General features: G+C 39.7%; 1 long non-coding RNA gene across 3 annotated transcripts in view; it reads right to left on the bottom strand.

Annotated features, from left to right (window-relative positions):
* The window catches only part of LOC116645054, a 266,603-nt gene extending 255,429 nt beyond the window's left edge, over nt 1-11,174 (bottom strand). For 2 of the 3 annotated variants that reach the window (XR_004301885.1, XR_004301883.1), the window contains exon 1: nt 11,102-11,170. This is a non-coding gene — a long non-coding RNA (uncharacterized LOC116645054). Of the gene's footprint in view, nt 1-11,101 lie in introns of all 3 variants that reach the window. The other variant, XR_004301886.1, reaches the window with a different exon arrangement.
* Nucleotides 11,175-23,594: the final 12,420 nt, after the last annotated feature.

Below are 23,594 nucleotides of genomic sequence, written 5' to 3'. Positions count from 1 at the left end.
AAGTGTCATAAAGTGCAGCAAAGCCTGCTGGAGGCCTCTGAGGGATGCCGAGCAATACCATAACAATCAAATCTGAGATGGAAGAGGGATTGAGCTGTCCACTCAGAATTTTTATATTGTCAAAGAGCAGCGAGGAAATAATGTGATCAAGAAGTGAATTAACCTTGTGTGTGAAAGAAAGGGGATGATCTGATGGAAAAGGCAGTAAAGTAAAAATCACTCCATAATGCCTGCATTGCAGGCGAGCCATGAGGGGCTCCTAATGTCTGCAGGCTGTCAGAGAACAGATCCAGACCTCTAAGTACTATAAACCCATTACCTGCATTAGCCTGTAATTGGAATACATTTATTCATGCTTTTTCAGTTCTTCAGGGTCTATGTCTTGTATACCCACAGAGCATTAATTCCTATAAATGTTCTATCTTTGCAGACTCCTGCAAACAAGTAGACAGTCTTGGGTGGGAATTAACATTCAATGGAGCAAGAGAGGAAGAAAGTGCTGTGCACGGAGCATGGGATTTGTATATGCGCCTTCCATTTCATACTACACTCTTTAATTTGGCACCTTGACTACCTCCCCCAAATATTCTTTGGATGCTTTCTGATGAATGTCTAATTACCACGTTTTTCAAATTTTTATATTTCAAGGTGAGGGTTCCCACAAGCAGAAAATAACAAATATCAAATACTAACCAGTCGTTTCTTACTAATAACTGTCTTTCAAAATAGTAAATTTCACTTTCTCACTTGAGACTGAATCTCAATATATGACACTTTTTATAAATTTCTACAGAAAAAGCATGTAGAAATAATAATATAATTTAAATCAATATTTTTTCCTAAAGACAGCACCTTTATCCGAGGTGACTTAGCAGAACCAAACCCAGCAAATCTCACCGGGTAGGTGCCTGGCACATAGAGCATCTACCATGTAGCGGGCACTGCTCTAAATGCTTTACATATATTAACTCAGGTCACCTCGAAGACCACCCTATGAAATGGGTACTCTTACTACTGTCTCCATCTTATAAATTAGGGAAGTGGAGCACAGAGAGTTTAAGTAAATTCCTAAAGGTCACACAGCTGATTTCAACCCTAACAATCTGTCTCTAGGAGTCTGGATTCTTAACTATTTTTGCAAAATTTCCTCACCAAAAAATAGTTAATAGATCCAGCATACTACTTAAATTACTCTCCCCAAACAATGAATATTCTACTTGTGCTATAATAATTAAACTTAAAATTACGTATGAGTGTGTGTGTGTGAGTGTGTGTGTCGTTCTCAGAGATGTTACACCTTCAGCTGTCCTTTTCTTCTATATCATCAATCATTCTTTTTCTATAAGAGAAAGTTCCTATTAGCATATAGATGTGCTCTAGTCTTCTGACTTTATCCTCCATCTCCTTGATCCTACATTCCCTCACTCTTTCACGGCAAAGCTTCTCTAAGGAGTTGTATTTGCATGCTCTCTACTTGCTCCTGTCCTATGTGTTCTCCAACCTCTTATAAATCTGCCTCCTTCCTCACCACTCCATGGAAACTGCTAAATCCAAAGGTTGCTTTTGGGTCTTGTTTTCTTCGACCTTTTAGCAAATAGGACACAATTAACCACTCCCTTCCTCTGGCTTTGTGGCTTCTAGAATGCCACTTTCTGCCTTCCCTCCTACCTCCTGCATTCCTTCATTGGCTCCTCTCGTACCCAGCTCTGAGATGTTGAGTTTCTTCAGGTTCCCTCACATCGCCACCAAAAGAAAAAAGAAAAAAAAAAAGAAACTGACTTCCATCCAGTTGCTTAAGCCAGAAATCTAGGTATCTCCTGCTTTCTCCATCTCATTTGCCAGATATTGACTTAAGGGCAATTTTTTAACCAGTTCTGGCCACCAAGTGTGAGGGAAAGATTTCCCTGATCTGTAAAAAGACACACAGAAAAAAGTGCGTCTCTCATCCAGGTGATGGCTGACGCCAGCTACAGGTCTGTGGTTCTGTGAGGAGATATCACTGACATGGTAAGGAGGGCAGAGCAGAAAGTGGTGAGCCCCTGGGTGCTTGACTGTGCCCCAGGACTGACCAGCCCTTGCTGCCCTACCTCTGGACATATTAAATACTGCAACAAACTCCTCATGGTTTAAGATGCTTTTAGTTGTATCTTATGTTATTTGAAACCAAAAGCAATCTGACACATTCCTTCTCCATCGGTTAATCTGCATAACAAGTCACCACAAAATTTAGTGGTTCAAAACAACAGTGAATGTGTATGTCTCACAGTTACGGTAGGTCATGAATTCAGAAGTGGCTTAGCTGGGTGGTCCTGGCTTGGGATCACCCATGAGGTTGGAGGTGTGATGCTGACTCGGGCTGCAGTCAACTAAAAGCTTGGCGGGAGCTGGGGGGGTGGGGTGTCAGGCAAATCTAATTCCAAAATGGTTCATTCAAACACATCATACCTATTCATAACTTGGTGCTTGCCGTTGGTGGGGGCCTCGGTTCCTTCCCACAGGGGATTCTCCACAGGTTGCTGAGACACAACATGGGATTTTTTTGGTTACTGATTTAATTTCTTTCCTGGCTATTGGTCTGTTCAAGTTTTCTATTTCTTCCTGTTCCAGTTTTGGTAGTTTGTATGTTTCTAGGGATCCATCCATTTCTTCCAGGTTGTCCAACTTGTTGGTATATAGTTTTTTGTAATATTCTCTTATAATTATTTGTATTTCTGTGGTGTTGGTTAGTATTTCTCCTCTCTCATTTGTGATTTTATTTATTTGGGTCCTTTCTCTTTTCTTTTTGATAAGTATGGCTAGGGGTTTAACAATTTTATTATTTTTTCAATTATAGGATTTTATGTATGTATGTATGTATTTATTTGAGACAGAGAGAGAAAGTGCAAATAGGAGGAGGAGCAGAGGGAGAGGGATAAGCAGACTGCACTGAGCACAGAGCCCCATGTGGGGCTCAATCCCACAACCCTGAGATTATGACCTGAGCTGATATCAAGAGTCAGATGCTTAACTGACTGAGCCACCCAGGTGCCCCTATTTCTGCTCTAAGCTTTATTATTTCCTTCCTTCTGCCGGCAAGATACAGAATCAATGTATGGAAATCTGCTGCATTTCCATATACCAATAACGAAGCAACAGAAAGAAAAATCAAAAAATCAACCCCATTTACAATTGCACCAAAAACTAAAGATACCTAGGAATAAACCTTACCAAAGAGGTGAAAGACCTATACTCTGAAAACTGTAAAACACTGATGAAAGAAATTGAAGATGACACAAAGAAATGGAAAGACATTCCATGCTCATGGATTAGAAGAATGAATAGTATTAAAATGTCTATATTACCCAAAGTGATCTACACATTCAATGCAATTCCTATCAAAATGCATGTTTATTTTTAAAATCTAAATATTGTCATATATTAATAAAATATAGATATTGATCTCAGAGTCAAAGAGATTTTAATTAAATGGTTCACTAGGAAGCATATTTTCTAAAGTCTTTTGTTTCTGGAAGTAATAAATATACGAGCTATAGATTTTGCCCCTGTATTTAATTAATCTTTTAAACATCGCACAAAGGAAAAAAATACTCTTTAGTTTAGTAAAAAACAGAAATGGCCTTCAATGGGTGAATGGATAAACAAAATGTGGTAGATCCATACACCAGAATATTACCAGCAGTAAAAAGAAATGAGCTATCAAGCCATGAAAATACATTTAAGGAGGAACCTCAAATTAAGCATGTTACTAAGTGAAAGAGGCCAATCTGAAAAGGCCACATACTAGTATGAGTCTAACTATATGACATTCTGGAAAAAGCCAGAGGTTCATGAGAGGGGGAAGGAGGGATGAATAGGTGGAGCACAGGGGATTTTTTAGGGCAGTGAAACTATTCTGTATGATACTGTAATGGTGGATACATGACATGTCATTACACATTTGTCCCAGTCCATGGATACCAAGAGTGAACCCTAATGCAAGCTATGGTTGTTACTTAATGATAATGTATCCATATTGGCTCATCAATTGTAATAAATATACCTCTCTAAAACGAGCTGTTGGGCACCTGGGTGGCTCAGATGGTTAAGCGTCTGCCTTCGGCTCAGGTCATGATCCCAGCGTCCTGGGATCGAGTCCCGCATCGGGCTCCCTGCTCCTTGGGAGTCTGCTTCTCTCTCTGCCTCTCTCTCTCTCTCTGTCTCTCATGAATAAATAAATAAGATCTAAAAAAAAAAAAAAAAGTTAAAACGAGCTGTTAATAATAGGGGAAACTATGGGGGAGATATATGGGAACTCTTTGTAGGTACGCAAAAAGTGCAAAGTGTGTGTGTGTGTGTGTGTGTACACAATGTATTGTATACATATCATATATACCATATATATATAGAATACCTATTATACATAATGAATAATAAAAGACTGTAATAATTCAGTATAAACTATATGGTATTAAATATTAGGTATCTAAAGACAGAGAAGGGGGAACAGAAAGAGATAATGAGGTATAAAAAAGTAGACCACAAATGTGAAGGACTGTAGAACATGGAGAAAAACTGATGAAAAGGACATAGTGTGGGCTGGTGAAGCAGGATGAATGAAGGCTCAGAAGGAGAAATACTATTAAGGGTGCACTCCTACCAATAATGGACATTATAAACATCCGTGTAAGATGGTGAAGAAATTAGCCTTGACTGAGCTTGTGATTTATTGATATATTCAACAAATATTTATTTGAGCAACACTGTGATAAGATACTACAGAACTTCCAGATGTATTAGACATCAACTCTGCTCTCAAGAAGCTTGCTGGAAACTGAGAATTACAGGATTTTATAACTTAAGAATGGATCAGGAAACGAGCCAGCCCTGTTCTACTACTCACTGCATACCCATGAAGATTGACATATACAACCAAGTGCTCTTAACAGGGAAAATTATGTCCATGTGGACTGTTTCTTTCAGCACAGAAATAGTGCTGTTTAAGTCTGAAATGTTTCTTACATTTTTCTATTATTTTTAACACAAAAGAAATCCCCTTTATTTCTATTACACTTATCTGTTGGTAGGTAAGAGATCTGTAACCATTACCTCTGCCTACAATCATGAGCTGCTGTTGGCATGGCTGATCTGTGGGTATTGCTCCTTCTATAGGGAGCTGCATGACGGAGAAGAGCCGTCTTAGCCACCGAGCAGCCCCCAAGGTGTGGCTCTGTCAGGAGCGCTGCTCTGGAAGACTGTATGTCAGGGTTGGGAACCCCAAGGGGTTTTCTAGTTCACGTCTACAGTTCAGGGATTCCTTGCATAAAAACATCCCAGAAAAAGGCCTTTCCAGTCTCTGCTGTGCATTGCATGAGACGTCCCATTTCATTTTGAAAAGCAACTATGTTTCAAGTCAGGGGAATGAGAAATGATGTATTGTAGATCTCAATTTAGGTCCAGTACTGCCTTCCAGAGCCACAGGAGCTTAATTCCTTTTTATATAACAGACTTTTAATGATTTGAGGACAATAATTAAGAGCCCATTTCTTTCTTTCTTTTTTTCTTAAGATTTTATTTATTTGACAGAGAGAGACACAGTGAGAGAGGGAACACAAGCAGGGGGAGTGGGAGAGGGAGAAGCAGGCTTCCCATGGAGCAGGGAGCCCAATGTGGGGCTTGATCCCAGGACCCTGGGATCATGACCTGAGCTGAAGGCAGACGGTTAATCACTGAGCCACCCAGGCACCCCGGGGCCCATTTATTTCAATGATTCTGTTTATGTCACAGTTTCCTCACCTCTGTCCACACCGTAGTCCCTCTCTTCTGCATAAAAATTTTTGTTTGAAGCCCAAAGTTTAAACTTATGCCCTCAAATACTTGTCCTTTCCTCCCTTCCCCCACAACCAGTTTGAAAGGAACAGTTAGTTGGTTCTACCAAACTTGTCATTATTAAATGAATGAAAATTGTGCATAATATAAATACACATGAAAAAATATAAACATAAGAATGACAGATATGAAAAATAAGTAAATAACTCTTTACCATGTGAAGATATCACAACAAGTCTGTGACCTCAAGAGGACCCTTACCCCACCACGCTAACACCCTGATCTTGGGCTTCTGGTCTCCTGAACTGTGAGAAATAAATTTCCATTGTTTATAAGTGAAAAAATATATAAAACTAAAATAAATAAATAAATAAATATACATGAATAGACCAAAAAAATAAGTTACATGTTTTATATAGCCTGAGCCCCTGTTTTGGCTGAACCTAATTTTCCAACTAAGAACCTGTAAGATACCATTAGATGAAAAAAGCCAGATGCAGAAAATTACAGATTATCCTACCACCTTAAGTTTCATAAAGGAAAAAATATAAGTGTGTGTGTATACTTCTTATGCATAATATTGCTGGAAATATATTAAGATACTGGTAAGATTGGTTGCCCCAGGAGAGGGAACTAAGTGAATGAGACATGTGGTGTGTGATCAACTTTTCATTACATATGCTTTTGCAACTTTTGAATTTTTAACTATAGGGATATTTTATATAGTCATAAGTAACATTCAAACTTTTAAGAAGACAATAAAAATTAAAAATATATAAATATTTAAATAAAGAATCACATGAATGTCAGCATAAAATATGTCTGGGACATTTTCTCTGACAAGTAGTCTCAAGCCTAGCCTAGTAATTAAGCACAAGAGAAAAATGAAATAATCCCAGAGCTGAGTTCAATCCCCAAACTGCTGACTCTCTTCCAAGATTCCCTACATACACATGAAAAGAAAGGAGTAAAGTAGTCCTTTGATTCAACTCTCAAAATCACATTTGTATATTAAATATCATTACCTTGAAATTTTCATGCCTTTATATATGTCAAACATCCAGAATTACATTGTGCATGTATGTCTTGGTGGGAGGTTTCAAGAAAATGTAGAACTATGGCATTGCTGCCCATTTCAGCAACATCAGTAACTAATGTGTTCACTAATCTAATAAGATTAAGAATCAGAAATACATTTTTATAGGTATGGCAAAATAACCTTCAGATTGTACTGTTTCATGAACAGCCGTAAAAATAATTTCTTCCATCGTTGAGGTTCAGAATGTGACTGAATGACTATAAAATATTCCAGTTATTCTTATTAAGTCACAAACCGATGAATAATGCACTTCAGATGTCCATGACAAACCCAGTCAATTCAGGAATTTGTAATCTGAAATAATTCAATAATAGCTTTGGTAATCATTCACTCAACTACATGTGTTACAGACCAGTTGTATCAAGAACTGTGCCAACTACATATCAAGTTATAAACAGAAGCATTAAGAGCCATTAAAGGTACCCCATTCCAACTTCCTTACATACAAATCTGTTCATTTAGCACATAGTCGTTGAACACCACCATAAAGCAAGCACTGTATTAAGCAGGGAGAATAAATACATGATATGGTCACTGCCTTCCTAGAGCTCCTAGCTAAGTAAGGAATAGAGAGAGAAAGCACAAAAACTACAAAGCACTGTGATTTCTGCTCTCATAGAAGTCAACAGATGTGATTCATAAGAATTGCAGTGGCCCAAAACAGGGAATTAATTGTTCATCTATTTGGCAAAGAGAGGAATGGTGAGGGATCTTTAAGAGGATGCTACTTCTCACAGGTAAAGAGCATGCCAATGGCAGAGACTTCATTCAAATTCAAATCTCTGGATTTCCAGTAGTATTCATTTCACTACACTGTCCCTAACAACTTGATCAAAGATCATCAGTACTTACAGCTTTAGCACACAGACAGAGGAGTGAGATTTAATTTAAGCAATGTTTTCAAGATGTGTCATGCTAACAATTACTTAGCTCACAGAATAAAAAAAAACATATATTTTTAAAGAACTCAAACCTTGTACCAAAAGCATTTAACACTTATACATGTGCACTGTACGATACACATATGTGTGTATGTAGTTTCACATAAAAGTTAACAGATATGCATAGCTAATGATAAGCGTTATTTCAAAACCACAAGTCCAATTCAGCTTATTTATAATGACTTTGGTGCTGAAAGCTTATTAACTAACCAGCTGTCAGACCGTGTTGCTACAAAACTCTTATCCCAGCAGGATGCTTAGATTGGAAACAAGGATGAATCTTTTCATTATTGCTGTCTCTCTTATTTAACTGAATGTGTTTCAGAGGGATTATCTGGTTTAACGCAGCTAATTCAATATAAAACTGAATTGGCTACTTAGAATGTCCAAATACCCTATCCTCTTCCCTTGCATATGTGTGCAAAGCAATGAAAACCTCTGATGTTATGTTTGATAAGAAGTGGAGTATTGGAGCATGCCACATGTCAATTCCCAACAGGTAGTAAAAGACCAAGTTTGGCAATGTAATATGTCACTTTTACACTTTCCAATAACTGACAATACAGCAGCAATGCACTGGCTTCAAAGGAGTATTAACACTGTATGATGTGTCAGAGCCAATAGTACTAATAATGGATAAGGATTGGTGGATATTGTCCCCCATTTTAACGAGAAGATGCAGCTCGTGTACAACTCGTGGTATTCTCGAAGCTCCTATCAAGAATGCCTTTCATGTAAGACAGAGATACCACTAAAAACAACAACAACAACAAAACAAAACCAAAAAAAAAAAAAAAAACAATGGCCTTTGAGAACATTTAAGTAGGGTGACTGGGTGGTTCAGTTGGTTGAGCATCTGCCTTCGGCTCAGGTCATGATTTCAGGGTCCTGGAATCGAGACTCACACTGGGTTCCCTGCTCAGCGGGGAGTCTGTTTCTCCCTCTCCTCCCTGCTGCTCCCCCTGCTTGTGCTCTCTCTTTCTTCTTCAAATAAATAAAAATCTTTAAAAAAAAAAGAACATTTAAGTATTATCTGTTAAAGAGATGTGCACTAGATCTCTCCAGAATCAGATATTCTTCAGGAGGTTATGTTCAGCAGCATGCCCTTGGAAATAGAGCTTCTGTATAATGTTTGAGTACATCCTGATGCTAGGAATGGTCATTCCCCAGTCCCTCAGCTTTATATGTTGTCATACATTCAAATGAAACTTCTCCTGTTTTCTCATTTTTTATTCCATTATCTTTAGGAAACTGAAGACAAAAATTAGGGGAACAAAAGCAAGGAAGAACAAATCTTCAATATCATAGCATGCCAAATGAATTAAACCAAAATGCTACAATTTTTCTCCAAGTTATGTTGGTCCCCAGCTTTTTTTTTTTTTTTTTTTTGTGGCTGTTGTTACAAGAAACTGTCTAACTAAATTTCTCTTTCCATATTAGTTCTATTGCAGATAATACTGAATGTCCAAATGAATGAAAGCTAGCGGTTTTATTTATAAAAGAATTTATATTGCTAAGACCTAAATGACATTAAAATAATCATATATGGTATAAGCAGGAAAACAGAAATATATACATAGAAGTAGATACGAAATAAAAATTTATTTCATGAAAAATTATTGCGATGAAATAAAACTAAAGGCAGCAGAATCATGGTCACATTTGGTTGTGATGAAAATTGATTAAAAGAACTTCAGAAGGAGGGGAGGAGTTGCTAAAAGGGTTACTAAAAAAAGAGACTTCAAATAGTTGCTTTAAATTCAATAGTCATGTTAGCAATTTATGGACTTGATTATACCTTCAAAATGAACAATAACCCAGTAACAACTCCCATCGAAGAATACTAAATTTTTATGATATGGTGTAATCAGATTGGCAACCATATGTATAATAGACTTGATTCAAAGGAGAAACAATTCCTGGTAACAAATTTCTGATAAGAAAAGACAAACTCTCATTTTTAAGACTAATTCAAGTCACTGAGAAAAGCCATCATCACATTAAACCTCACTGTGGTATTTCACTCTTGTTCTGTATAACAAGAATGCATATGAATATCTTAAGCAGACATCTTTGGAGAAATGCATCATGATGCTTTCAGTGCAATAAAGGAAAATAATGAGGCCTCAGTCATTATTAACACGTGACATTAAAAAAGGGAGCTAATATTTTTCTAGGGTTTTAAATTTATCATTATATTTTTTGGACTGCTTTACTGATTATAAAATTTCATTTTAAGGGCTTTAGCTTTTAAGTCGAAAGAAGTTTTTTTGTTTTGTTTTGTTTTGTTTTGTTTTTACTGTAAGAAAGAGCTGTCCCTGCTCCACCATTTATCCATTTATTCAGTTAATTATTTATATCAGTATGGGCTCATGGGTATTACATTTTTTTTATTTTTTATTATTATTATTTTTAATTTAAATTCAATTAATTAATATATAATGTATTATTTGTTTCAGGGGTATAGGGCTGTGATTCATCAGTCTTATATAATACACAGTGCTCATTACAACTACCCTCCCCAATGTCCATCACCCATTACCGCATCCCCCCACCTCCTCCCCTCCAGGAACCCTCAGTTTTTTTCCTAAGATTAAGTCTCTTAAGCGGAAAGAAATAATCATTTCTTTAAACCTCATATATAATACCTTAAAAAATTTAAAGAAAATAGCCATGTCACATACCTCTTCAGACTCATTTAATTATATTTATTTAACTGTAGAAACTTCTTCTCTAGAGTACAGAGAAAATAAAAATAAGCAAACACCTATCTGTCATGCATTGGTCCAATATTAGTTATAAATTGAAATGGCATAGAATAGAACAAAGATCCCCCTGGTTCTTTGATTCTTTGTTTCTTTGAAATGCAAAAATACAGTGTATTTAGAAAGAAGTTTTTATGTCAATTAAATATTGGTACTATTTTATATATTATAATATTAAATATACCTATATATTATACTATTAGTTTCTTGGCCGACCTTCAGAATGCATTTTGCATGCTGATTTGAGATGTTTACCTACTTTCTAGTATTAAATAGAGCAAATTGCCTCTAACCACAATTACAATTAGCCAAATATTAGTGTGAGTTCCACAAATCAGTCTAGCCTAATATAACCTTTCAACTTAATTATTACAGAAGGCAGTAAAAAAAATGTAAAATAACAAACTATAATAGATTTTATAGCCAAATCAAAGCTTTGATACTACCTATAAACTGTTACTTACTCAATTGTATCATGAATCAAAACTTACCATTTCCATAAAGCATCTTGGGAGAAATTTGTTGATAAAGACTTCCTTTGAATAGTTCTCCCCTTGAAATAGGTACAAGACTGATTTGTCCGGCACTAGGTTTTGCTAAGTAACAACTGTTTTATTCCAAAAATGCAGAGCAGCCTTCTAATCCCTGCTGCAATATTGTTTCCTAAGACAGCAACGTGGGAGGCCCTGGAGTTATACAATGGAGTGCCCTGGCTCAAGGCATATTCAAAATTCAAAGTTCTTTGTATCTATGAGGACCATTTCTATGAAATCCATTTGAAAATAGAAAGCAATTGCTTTTAGACAGGAATGTAAGTTTAACTTGTTTTAAAATAATGTACTTTCTGTTGTTGGGTGGTCAAAATCTGTGCCCAGAAAATACAGAGGCAATAAGAGCAAAACTTCACAAGAATAATGTTTACCTTTGGTGTGTGGAATTACAAATTAGATACTTTGTTTGTAACTAATTCATTCCAGTGAGATATCTATGTTGTTCCCACAGTCCCTTCTCAGCCAGACCACCCTGAGGATCCTGTTTTCTCTCTCCTTCCTCCAGGCAGCTTTGATCTGTGCTCATAGATTTTCTCTAGCACTTTCAACTCCGTTTGCCTCCAAATGTACCAACCGGAATTAATTAAAATGCTCTAAAACTGCTGTAATACAGTAGCCATGTGCTACCTGAAATGTGGCTAATTGGAATTGAGATGCACTGAAAGTGTAAAAAGTCACACTGGATTTTCAAGACTTTATGTAAAAATAATAACAAAATATCTCATTAATAATTATTTTATTAAAAAAGAAAGCAAAAAAAAAAAAAAAGGCAAAGCAAAGCAAGCACAGGCCCAAGATGGAGTCACTTATGCCAGGCCAAGTCAACAAACTGGGGCTTAATACCTAACCTAATTGCAGTTTCAACCTCCCCAAGAAATATAGTCTGAACTTGTCAGTCAGGAATTTTCTGGTCAGCACCAATGAATGAATCTGTCCAATGGGTCCTCTCCATCCCTCAAAGAAAAATGAAGTAGTCCACCTAATAAGACTCCCTGCTCTTCCCCCTAAGGGAAGGTGACTTTGTCTGAACAGATCCTTTCTTTTCTTTTGCTAATAATTCCCTTGCCCCACCCTGCTTCCTATAAAAACCTTTCATTTTGTATAAGTCCCTTCTAGTTGCTAGATGGGATGCTGCCTGATTCATGAATGTCTTAATAAAGCCAATTAGATCTTCAAATTTGCTAAGTTGAATTTTTGTTCTTTAACAATATTGATTACATGTTGAAATGATAATCTTTCATCTATATTGGGTTAAATGAAACCTTATTAAAATTAATTTCACCTTTTCCATTTTACCTTTTTAACGTAACGAGCAGGAAATTTTAAATTGCATATGTCATGTACATTATATTTCTATTAGCACCGCTCTAAGAAGTAAAAGGAACCAAATGGTAAAAAGACCAATGCTCCATAGAAAGCATTTTAAGATTAATCTTGTAAGAGGCTTAACAAATTACTTATTACAAAAAAAAAAAAAAAAAAAATAACTTTGTCCCAAAAGGGATTCTCAAACTAGGTGCTAAACAAGTAAAATAGTCCATCTTTCTCATTACACAAGCGAATTCTTCATGTAGAATTTTGTGTCACACAAATTATTCGTGTGGAGAAAGAAGGCGAGTGAGGGCTAGTGTCCGCAGTGGCCCAGGCTCCTTGATCCTCCCTCCGTTTGAGAGAGAGCAGAGCAAACCCTGTAGCCTTGGGAGTCAATCATCCTCCAGGGGAACTGAATCTATAACCATAGTCTCATTAGCATAGCCCATAGCTCCCAACACATCCTAGAGCTAATCCTCTTATCGTTAACACTAATCACCTTGTAATTACCTGTGTAGGTAACTCCACCCCACGACTGTGAGCTTTGTGAGGGCAAGAATCCTTGTCTGTCTTCCTCGGGGACATGTCCACAATGCCCAGCAGCATGTATAATTCCTAAGTGCTCAATCACTATTTCCTAAATGAATGTTCAATAAAAATTGAATTAACTCGTTTTTCTGTTCAGTGCACCTGGAGCCACACATCTATCAATGAACTACCTAGCTTGGAAATATTATTGAAGTTATTCTTTATGACAGAGATAGAAAGAGTTGACCAATGATAACAATAATATGTAAATGATGATATAGAGTACACAGTCAGCTAGATATGAGCGGGGAATGGGATTCTGACCATGAGAAAGACAGAAACCACCAACGCCCTCAGATCGCAGCCAAGAAGAAGCCCGGGGGAATTTGTGAGCGCTTTTCCCTATAATGCTGCCCTAAAATAACCCATAGCTTCATTATAATACATTTACAATGCGGTTTTGACCCCCGCTCCCTTGCAGGGGGTGGGTGCCATGACCATTCCCACAAGGACCATATAGGGCCAAAATCAACCCCTCTCCATCTGTACAAAGAGTCCCTTAGATGATTGGAGGCAACCTCAGTCAGAGACTGCCCTGGCTTGGACCCATAACCCCTGAGCCGTTGCCACCTCTGGGTCTGCCTGCTCCCCCAGCTTGAGAGTGTACTTTCGCTCTGACCACTATTAAATGCTTGCTTGAGGAACAGCTTGGCTCTGAACTCTTTCTCAGCCAAACTCAAGAACAGAGAGGCCAGGGAACAAGACACCCAGCTAACGATGTATAATGATAGTACGTGATATTAAAAAAAAATCGATTAATAAAAAAAAAATCGATTAAGCCTATGGGACTCTTGGTTTTGCATCAGGTCATGATCTTAGGGGTCATGAGATCCCACTTGGCACTGGGCGTGGAGCCTGCTTAAGACTCTCTCTTTCTCCCTTTCCCTCTGCCCCTCCCCCCTAAAAATAAAAATAGTAATAATAATAATAGCTAACATTTACTGAGGGCTTACCAGATAATACCCATTGTGCTAGCCATTTAACCACATTTAACCCCTTTTCACTTAGTATTACAACTAGCCAGATTAAGTACTGTTATCATCCCCATTCTACACATTGGAAGACGGGAACTTAGAAGATTTAAGTAATTTGCTCAAAGACACCCAACGAGCAAATACTAATGTAAGGATATAAATTTAGTCTGATCCTAGAACCTAAGTCTTAACACTATGCAAGATGATTCGTAGGGACATTTGAGAACCTGAGGAGCATAAAGAACGCTCCCATAAAGAATTGTCCTGAGTGATAGAATGCAGGAGCATTTATCTATAGGTGCCCATCCTCCACTAGGGGACCGTTTCCTGAGGATATTAACTTCTCCAAACTTTTTAAGGGACAGTTGTGTGTGTGTGTGTGTGTGTGTGTGCACACGCGTGTGCGCACATGTGCGTGTGCATGCACGGGTGCACAGATGCATGCATGCATATACAGAAGATTTCATTCTCAAGGGTTAGCAGAATCAACTAGAGAGCCTGCTATTTAAACACGTGCTCAGGCTATATTTGATAGCCATGTTCTTCCTCTTCCAACATCCATCCTAGATTTCACCCTTACCCAGTACCACAGCTGATTGCTTGCCTAGTGGGGTGACTGAGACATTTGAGCCATAGTTGCTTTGCCCTTATCAGGCCATTGTTGCTGCCATTGCCTTCAGCAATTTTACTGGCCATGGAAACACGAAGAGACACCCCAGTGAATGCCCTAGCTTTGTAGACATAGATCCTCCTTGTCCCCAATAAATAGAGTAGCACTCATAACAAACAGGTCCTGATAAGGATTCAGGTCCTTCCCCTACCTGCTTGCCCACTAGTATGAAGTACCCAAATAATCAAGGTGTAGTCATAACTCTAGTTTCAGTGGCTCCTATTATGGTCCCTGGTTCTTCCATGGAGCTCAGAATCTCTAATTATCATAGGAATGGGAAGCACAGATTCTCCAGTTAAGTCACTGGGAGGCATTGGGAGAAAGGCCAATATTATTTCCATTTCTTGGTTCCCAGACTCATATATTCTAGCTCTGTGGGGCACAAGATCATATCTATCAGCTGTTGGTTTTAGGCATATAAGTATCCTGGATGATGGCCTTCCAACTCTATCAGGGTGTTGTTCCTGAGAAGATTTGATGGTCATTAGAGCATAGCAATGTCCTATTAGGCCAATTGCTTTCAGGAGACGCAACACACAGTAGGACCAGTAGAACCCATGATCATGTATCATTTGTGACACGCCCTTTACCATAAAGTGGGTCCCTTGGTCAGAGGCAATATGTCAGAAAATCAGGTATTTTATAAATCCATCAGATTGTAGGACTGGCAGAAGCCCGTGTCCTGTGAACAGGACAAATTCATAACAAGGGAGTTATCAATTCCGTAAGGACAAATCACTGCTCTCTCCAGGAAAGAAAGGCTTTTATGTAATCAATCAAGTAGCTGGCTGCTCTCCTTTCAGGATTTACCATCAATCTTTGCTGCTGACAGGCCGGACATTCCAAGACTTATACCAGCTTTAGGAAGCAGGAGCTTTAGCTGCCGAGCCAGGCTTGCACCCCCTCCTAACATCATGGCCATTCTGTCTATGAGCGTATCAGGCAGACACTGAAGCAGCTGAGAACGCAAGCTCACTAACACATGTTGGACAAGTCATCCTGTCCACTTCCTTACTGCATGCCTCCTCTGTGATAAAGATTCTATAGGAGGCATATAAATAAGACACAGAGATGCATGAATTTTGTGTACACACCCTTAGTTCTATCTGCATGCCTCTTCCAGAGCTCCTTGTCTCCAGTCTGTCAGTTTTGTACCTTCTTGACCCCTGACCAGAAGTAGACACTAATTAAGAGGGAGGAAGTCATTTCCCCCTCCCTACTAGGTGGACAATCAAGTGCTCACAGCTCTGTCCAATGGGGACATTTCACCCAAGTGTCTTTTTTTTTTAAGATTTAATTTATTTATTTCAGAGAGAGAGAGAGAGCACAAGTGGGGAGAGCAGCAAAAGGAAAGGGAGAAGCAGGCTCCCCACTGAGCAGGGAGCCAGATGTGGGGCTTGATCCCAGGACCCCCGGACCATGACCTGAACCAAAGGCTTAACCGACTGAGCCACCCAGGTGCCCCGACGCCCAAATGTCTTCTTAGAGTCATCCCTGTTGAGGACTGCTGTTGAGCAATAATGCATTTTCAGCTCCCACCAAGCTATACAACCAACCAATCCTTGAAAAAGGTCAGTGTTGTTGCTGAGCCTGCCATAACCTAAGTCTTAACCACAGGTGTGAGCTGAGGGAGAGGTATTGGTGTGGCAGAGGTAGATGATATCTAACTTACTCTCTAACTTACTATCTTGCTTATCTAACTTACTTTGCCCTCTGGACTTGCTCAGGCCTAAACCTTAATGTACCATTTTCCTCTTACAGAAGACTTCGGCCATACCTGTCCAACCTTATGGGGACAGGTCTGAATTTGACAACAGCCAGGTCATGATGGGCATCAGCCCTTTCATGGCCACTTCATGTCCCATGGTTACAACCCAGCCGCTACTGGGCCCCGGGGAGCATCACAGGAGGTTGCCAAAATCAAGCAGTTCTCTGCTACAAAAAGCATGTGCTGCCCTACTGATCTGCCAGTCTGCACTGTGGTCCTTCTTTTGTGTTTTCCAGAGGTTCCACCTAACCCTGTTCTCTACAGTCGATGCCTCCAACCCCAATGAATCTACTGGGTCACACATCTCCAGTGGCAGAGGGTTGATACTCCAGTTCGGGTTGGATCTGCTACAGAGATCTGGGCCACACTCAGAGCTGAAAGTTTTTTGAGTCACCTCATGAATGGACTGAAACAGTAATCCTAAATGTGGTATATGTGGTCTCCAAAATCAAAGGGCCATCAAGTGCTGCCTCTCTCTTTCTCTCTCTCTTCAATAAGGACTGCAATAGATATTCTTTCACTTGAAAGGATGTAGCCAACGCTTCTGTGTCCCACATGACTTTCCTTCAGGAAATCTCTGATTTAAGCCACAGCTCTGGGGAACATTTTTGTGGGAGCTCAGATTCACTTTGTATTTGCAGTGTTTCAGCTCAAGCAGACACTGTGGGTCTCTCTGCTTCCTGCCCCAGGATCTCCTAGATACTAAGGTGTCTTTTAGACAATGCTCATGTATGTTCTGAAAGTTGGAGGGAGAAGAGCTGTGGATAAACAATCCAAACTGCAGTCCTGCAGGCTTTCCAGAGCAACTACCGCTACATGAACCCTGGTATTGCCTTTGCTCATTCTCCCTCCTCTTCTCCTTCTTGTTTACCTTCTGCTTCCTGAGATGACTTTCCAAACAATTTACCTGCACAGAAGTTCTCATCTCAAGGTCTCAGGTCAGGTGAAACCAAATTAAGAGAGGATGCCGCCGACTCATAAATCGTTAGATGCCCCTAAATGAGGCAGATTCTGAACCCTCATAGTTTTTATCTCCCACTCTGTGGCACTCTTCCTAGAATATCTTCCCAGAATATCCAGCACTTGCCTCCTGTTCTCTTGGTCCAATGAGCATGATGTCAATGACATAGAGGACTTCATGACAATCAAGGTTCCTGCAGCATTCAATGTTGACAGAGAGTGGGAAGGTTATCCTAGCCCTTGAGAAAGACAGTGAACATGTACTGAAGTCATTTTCACAAGGGAGCAAAGGGCTTCTGTTTTGCTTTATGGATGGGACATTTGCCAGCTCAATAACCTTATGACAAGTATGAGAGGCTGTTTTATCTAATAAAAATTAGAGCTACCACTTGTTTAAATTTATAAAATCTACCAAAATATACCATAATACTCCTAATTTTTTCAAAGACCAGAAAGATGAATTAAATAGGTTATGATGGAGGTCATCATCTGTACATTTTTTAAGTGTTTGCTGGCACAATCTCTGCAATCCTCTTGGGTACAATAAGCTTCTGATTTTTTATTCTGGTCCAGGAAGGTGAGATGATTTCGGGAACTTTCACTTGGCCCTTCCTAGCACAAGAACTCGTAACAATAGGTCAGAGAGGGATCTATCAGCTGCTAAGCATGTCAGTACCAATTACACCTGGGGGAGTCCATAGAAGCACTGGACACACGATGACACAGATTTTGGTGTCAATTTCATCCCTGTGTAATTCACTTTCCACAACGCACTCCTCCTTGGGTAAATGGGTTTCAGTCCCTTGGGGAATGTTTTGGGAACATTTATTGTAGGTAATTTGTAGTGGCATTGCAGGGTTCTTCCTCAAGGGACCCGGCTTCCCCCTCAGCTGATGGGTCTGGGCGTGAGGTTACTTGTATTAAGGCAGTTAATGTCAGCCTTTTGCTCACTACTTCTTCTGTTTGTTTTTATGGCTGTTCAAGGCAAACAATATGCTTAGGGTACACATCTGCCTCATTGTTAGGAACACTTTGATTGTGAGCCTGCAGGCCAAGGCAACCTGGTTGCCACTCTGGCTTTGCTACTAGTTTTAGTAATTACATCCACCTTGCTTCTGTTAACCAAATGCTGCCACAGGGTTTCTGCTCTTCTGGAATTCTATCACCCCTGTTGTCCCCACCGTTTACTAGGGTCCTAGTTCCATGGAAGTATCTCCTACTTCAGCCTTGGCTTACAGAGGAAACCAATCTTCTCAAAGATACCAATGCCCTTCTCACCAGTGTATTCCTTATTGCTTTTTGGAAGGAAGTGCCCACCCAGCCTTCCCAGGAAAAAAACAGTCAGGTGTTGGGTTCTTTGTTCTCACATAATAAATTCATTCCAAAAATACTCATCTCCCTGATTCCTTCCTCGATATTCTGTCAAGGCCATTTTGCCAAGCCTATTTCATTTACTGTGGGCTTTCACTGCGTTTGAGTTTCAACGAACCATCTGGGCAGGGTATTGGGACTGCCTCTAGGTGACCTTGCCTAGCTACTAAATTGAGTCATGGACATGGCTCCTGTCATCAAATCCTCCATTATCCAGCCTAATATTTTGCGCTCCCCCCAGTCCAATACCTGCAATACCCACTCCCAGATTCTGACATGTGTCCTCCCAGTCGCTGCCAGTTCTTTCAGCTAGATCTAGTGATTCTTTGGATGACACAACTATTTCCTCCCAGAGAAGGGACTGTACTTCCCCACTTAGGCTATACCAAGAGCTCATCCTAATTTTTAGTCTGGAGGCAATGAGGGGAGGTTGGAGCAGATCTTGAGGACAAGCATGATCTTGTCAGGCACCTGTCTCTAATGAGGTCTTTTCATTGTCTTCAGGTGGGAGTAGGAGTGGGTCTCCCTGCACAAGGGGGGATGGGGTATTTCTACCAGCCCAAAGGGCTCAAGGGAATTTCGAGGTGGAAGTTTCCTCAGATCATCCACACAATTTCCCCCTTCCTAGGTCCTTCTCCTCCCCTATCAAGGCCCTGACTCTAGCATCAGAGATCTGCCAAGGATACACATTCAGTTACCAATCAGCTCGACACCCTTATAACTAAATCTTGAATGGGAGTTTTAGCACTCTGTCCTGTGGCTGCAAGAGATGAGGATCTCTTTAGATGTTGATGTGAAGGTTTCCTACCTCTCATGATGAGCCCTGAGTCAATAGCTGGCTGACCATGAAAGTTAAAAAACAAAACAAAACAAAACAAAACAAAAACAGCAAATTCTGCCATCCTTCTAAGTGCCCTTGTCTCTTCCCATTCAAGTGCTAGAGCTACCATGCAGACGAGTTTCATCTTCATCTTCTATCCAGCACGTAATAAGAGCTTTAGTGATTGTGATATCCCAGAGCACCAGGAGGTATTCCTCTTGCCATCTGACTAGTGAATGACCCAGACACTTGAGGGGCTGCATTTGACACTTCCTTCCTACACCAATTTCTTAGGCTGATTTCCCTCAAAAGCATAACCTAAGACAGGTACTTGTGTGTGGCCAGGTCATTTGGAAGGTGATCCTAATGAGAAGTGGTGAGGGGATGAAGAGAAAGTTATACAAGATGATACAAGAATGCGGTTTTGAAATTGCTGCAGCGGACAACTCAATTTCCCCAGGTCCTCTTGAGAAGTACACAGAATGGCCCTACAGAACTGCCTCACTACAAGGTAAGAGGCAAGAGGCTTTGTCCGTTGGATACTGTCACCTGTTGGTTAAAGGCTGACCCCGGAGTGTTAACTCACCAACACTTCAAAGGTGTGCAAGGTGTGAGCTACTGTTGGCAGCAGAGTCAGTAAAGTCAGAGGAGTCTTGGGGTAGAAAGCACAGAATGGTAGAGAAAGGAAGCTGTCAGGGAAAAGTGACAAGTTTGCATGAAACTGTCCCCACAACCAAGTTTGAAATCGGAGGCAACGCTCAGAATATGAGTCAGGACCCTGTAGGCTTTTGATGCAACAGGACTCTGAATTTCTTAGGAGTTGATAATCAGTTCATAGCTGTACATCTTTAGTTTCCCACTGGGGTCTCACCATGATGTAATGGAGTCAGCATCTATAAACACCTACTCTGTAATAAGTACTACTCAGTCCGTCATATACCTCACATTTGACACGTAAAAATATGGCACTGATTGTATTACTTTGCTAGGATTGTCCTAACAAAATCCCACAGCCTGGTGGCTTAAGCCACAGAAATTTATTTTCTCACAGTTCTGGAGACTAGAAGTCTGAGATCAAGGTGTTGGTAGGGCTGGTGTCTTCTGAGGCCCCTCTCCCTGACTGTCTCCACGTGGCCTTCCTCCTGTACATGCCTGTCTCCAAATTCCCTCTTTTTTTTCTTTTCTCTTTCTTTTTTTTTTTTTTGACAACTGCTACAGCTCACCTTTTTCTCCTCTTTTCTGCTTTCTGTTACATGATTACTGTTCTTTGTTTGAGTGTGTTTAAGTAATTCCCTAGACAGACATCCAGGTAGATGATGTGCAAACCCCAGCTTGTCCTGGAAAAAAAAGCTCAGACATTTCCAGCCACTTCCATAGCCCCTTGGATGCAGACATTTCCCAATTCCCTCTTTTTTTTTTTGTTTTTTGTTTTTTGTTTTTTGAGGATGCTCATCAGATTGGATTAGGGCCCACTGTCATCACCTCATTCTACCTTAGTTGCCTCTTAAAAGATCCTGTCTCCAAGTACAATAATACCCTTGAGGTACTAGTTGCTAAGATGTCAACATATGAATTTTGGGTGAAAACAATTTAGCCTATAATATTGACCTTTACATTAAAAAAATACTTATAATATTAGGTTAAAGTATTGCTTATTTGAATTAATATAAAAGTTACTCTGAATTCCTAAAGATCCTTTCCCATTTACAGCTGATTTTTTAATGTTTTATTATTTTATTTGTGTTTCAGACACATGAGAAATCTTTATGTGTGTAACTTCATGCTTTATTTAAACATTAAATTCTATGTTATTTTCAGTATTTTCTTTTTCATAGTTTAAAACAAATTCCGACTAGTCTCTAAATATATTTGCCAGTCAGTCTAGAATTAGTAATAGCTGAAAGATACAATGTAGGAAGAATGGGATTTGCTAGGAAAGGGGGACATGGTAAGTTAGCCCTCCGTGACACAAGGCTGAATTTTCACAGATGAGCTATTAGCAGTTTTCCTGTAGTTTTGTTTTTGGAGATCAGCATATTAGCATTATTGTAGCTAATTATTGCCTTGTCTAATGTCTCTGTTTATTTTGGATGACTCTGCTTGGACTGCCCTTCCTCCCCTCTTTCCCCCATTCCAAAACCAATGGAATCCTCATCATAATCTAGGTTCTGCCTTTTAGAGGAAGCTTTCATAAGCCATGCCAGCCAATATTTTACTTTTTCTGGGTTCCCATGCTACTGTCCTAACACTCATTTGGCAGTTCATCTTAGTCATTCATTTACCAAATATTTACTGAGTGGAGACTGTGTACCAAGCACTCTGTTCTAGATGATAGCACTACAGCTGTGAATGAGACAAAAATCTCTGGCCTCATAAAACAAACGTTCAAGTAGGGAAAAATAGGTGGGGAGGCACAAATAACAAATATAGGTGCATCTATCATAACTGTTATGAAGACAAGAAATGCAGGGTAAGGACGGTGTCTGGGTGTAGAGGGGTTGGCATTCCTAGATAGTATAGTCAGGAAAAAACTGCCTGACCAGGTTACATTTGAGCAGTGACCTGAAGTAAGTGAAGAAGCACATCCTGTGGATATCTGAGAGAGTAATGGTCTGTGCAGATGGAACGCTAAGTCCAGAGCACTAGCACTTGGTGTTCTGGGAGAGGGGTAGATGGGCTCTGAAGAGCAGCCGTAGAAAGCTGTTGCCTTTGGGGCGCCTGGGTGGCTCATTCGTTAAGCGTCTGCCTTCCGCTCAGGTCATGATCCCAGGGTCTTGGGATCAAGCCTTGCATTGGGCTCCCTGCTCCATGGGAAGCCTGCTTCTCCCTCTCCCACTCCCCCTGCTTGTGTTCTTTCTCTCACTGTGTCTCTGTCAAATAAATAAATAAAATCTTAAAAAAAAAAAAAAGCTGTAGCCTTTCAGATCAAGTTCTTACTTAGAAGCCATGGCAAGGGTTTTGAACTTTAATCAGAGTAAAACAGTAAGCCATTAAAGCATTCTGAGCAGAGGAATGGTATATTCTGTCACAAGCTCTAAAAGGATCATTCTGGCTGCTGAATAGAAATTGGAAGCAGAGAAATAAAGGGGAGATAGAAAGACGTGTCAGAAGCCAAACTGTGGCACATTTACATTATGGAATATAGCTCCGTAATTAAAAAAAAAAAAAGAAGCCTACCGTAACTGTCCAGGCAAGAGTAGATGGTTCCTTATGACACCTCTTGTACAGTAATTTGTTTTATATTGACATTTACCTTCACTTGTGTATCCCTAACTCCTTGAGGGCAGGGAGCCCATACTTGTAATTTATGGATTATGTATACGACCCATGCGTATGCCCATTTGATAGGCGCTCAATTAATGTTGCCTAAATGCTTTTAAATCCACATTATTCAGGTAACATCATGGCATCATTAAAGGCTTCGTCATTTACTGTTTCTTTAGGAAATTAAAATTCTCTAAGTCTTAATTAAAATGCTGGTAACACTGACCTTGTACAAGGTTGGTAAGGATTAAATAAAAAAGCCTAGCCAGACTCACCACTTTTAGTAGGCGTTAACTGCTACTCTTTTATATAAACCCTCACACCCAATACAAAATACAAGTGCTGCCCTTTCTGCACAATGCCTGTGAAATTTTAAAAGCTGTACATAACTTACTGGATTCTAACATCTATACTCATCCAGTTCATCCCTTTCTGGGTATCTAAATCGTGCACTCAAAAATGTCCCGGCTTCCTTACAGAAATCTTTGCCTTACATGTCATTTTATAGTTACCTAAAAATATCGCAGCTATCCCGTCTTGGTGTTTATGTCAATACGTCTCAGTGAGTGTAGATGTAGCCCTAAATGCAGGATAAATGTTTAGTTTTGATAGCTGGTAGAGCTATGGGATTTACATTCTGAGCAGTAAGTAGCAGTGTCAAAACAATGCGGGCAACATTCGTGTCACGTTGCAAGGCCTGGGGTTGC

This window comes from Phoca vitulina, unplaced genomic scaffold, assembly GCF_004348235.1.
Source record: "Phoca vitulina isolate PV1807 unplaced genomic scaffold, GSC_HSeal_1.0 scaffold31, whole genome shotgun sequence".
NCBI lineage: Eukaryota > Metazoa > Chordata > Mammalia > Carnivora > Phocidae > Phoca > Phoca vitulina.
The sequence above is the reverse complement of the archived record's forward strand: the minus strand, read 5'-3'. Positions and strand labels throughout refer to the sequence as shown.